Genomic DNA, 1,780 nt, shown 5'->3' on the forward strand with positions numbered 1-1,780 from the left:
ACACACATACACACATACGTACACGCATACACACGCGCTCCAGATCGATTCCTTATCGAGTACTACTTGGCGGGTCAGCAGCCTTATGTCAACTGGAAATTCGGTGTGAACGGTAGCTTCACGTACGAAGTGTATTTGATTGTGTTGTGTATTCGTAAATTACCAACACCATCCAGAGTACAAATAGGTAAAGAAGGCAAAGCAGTCAGCGCCATCTGTCGTGTAAAAAATGCGATGGACGTGCGAAGACGACGGCGACGACGACGACGACGGAACTGAAATAAAATCATCTCGCTCGCCATTTCAATACGCCCTGATCTCGTACACTAATCGTATTGAACTTGGTGGCAATCGCTTCAGAACCTTCAATTCCTATAGTGAATGTATCAATAACTTTTCCTCATATATAGCGGTTCATAAGATATTTCGTTCCAAACACAGGTATAAGGAGTTGACTCGAGTAAAGAGTCTCGGCACGCTGCGCCCTGTACAGCCGGTTGCCTGTACTTGGCGCGAGACTCGACCGAGTCTCTTGATCAACGAGGTTACGTCACGATAACAATTTATACTTTAGAAGTCCATTAATCATAGAGTGATAGATTGGAATTTGACTGTTATCACTTTGTCATTCAGTTGGCAAAGAAGTATGCGAAATTGATCTCGGAAATTATCCTCAGCTGTCACTCGTCCACTGTCAATTTACATATGAACGATAAGTCAGAATCCAAACACGTGTCTCATTGGCAATTTCGTTACAGGTTCTTGACAGTTATCAAGTGTCTCGTTACCAGCTTCTTAGTATACCCATTAAGTGTTATAGCGTGAACGGGTTTTCTGGGAAAAAAAAAAAAAAAAAAAAATTCTGGATTTGAAGATTTCAAAATCTCGGAAAGGCGAGAGAATATTAAAATCGTTGAATGAAAAATTTAAATAGCACCTTCAAAAAAAGGGGTGAAGGAACTGTAAGAGAGAGAAGAAGTGACAGAGTACGTTGGGATGACTTGGAATCAGCCTTCAAGGGGAGAATAAGAACGGGAGTGATAGCAAATTTGCGACACAAGGACTTGAAGCGTTTTCTGGAAGATTCAAGAAAACTATTCGCTGTTAGAGTAAAGAATGTGCTCCGAAAAGATGGAAATTTGAAATTGAACATCGTTTTGTCCTGTAAATTCGAGACTATGAAGGGTGGTGAGCTTATTGAGGACCTAAAGTTCTTTAATACGAAAAACGAAGTAATTCTATCATCCACGGAGATCAATGAGTGGTTCAGTGTCAATGTACTGGAAAAATTATTAACTAAAATCGAAGATTTCCAAGAAAAAGAATCGGGCTGGTCGTTGTTGGAAATAATAAATTTGGCGGTAAATATCAACAGATATATACCGATACATGGTGGTCTATCGACATTCATCGAGTTGCCTAAGAACGTGCAAAGTAAGAAAGCAGTCGTGAATATTAGAAACAACGATCCGTATTGTTTTCTCTGGTCCGTTACTGCAGCTCTTCATCCAGCTAAACAAAATGTACAAAAGATCAGTTCGTATCCACATTTCAGCTCAATACTCAAGTACGAAGGTATAAATTTTCCTATTGGCTTGAAGGACATTCCAAAATTCGAAGCGATTAATGATTTAGTGTATACGGTATAGAACGCGGTGCGAATAAGGGTGGTAATGAGATAGTACCACTTTATTTAAGCCAACACAGATCAAATAAATCTCCAATTCATCTTCTGATGGTGGAAAGTGAAAATGACGTGGAAAGTGATGATGATGATGAT

This window comes from Cephus cinctus, unplaced genomic scaffold, assembly GCF_000341935.2.
Source record: "Cephus cinctus unplaced genomic scaffold, Ccin1 Ccin1_scaffold0154, whole genome shotgun sequence".
NCBI classification, from domain to species: domain Eukaryota; kingdom Metazoa; phylum Arthropoda; class Insecta; order Hymenoptera; family Cephidae; genus Cephus; species Cephus cinctus.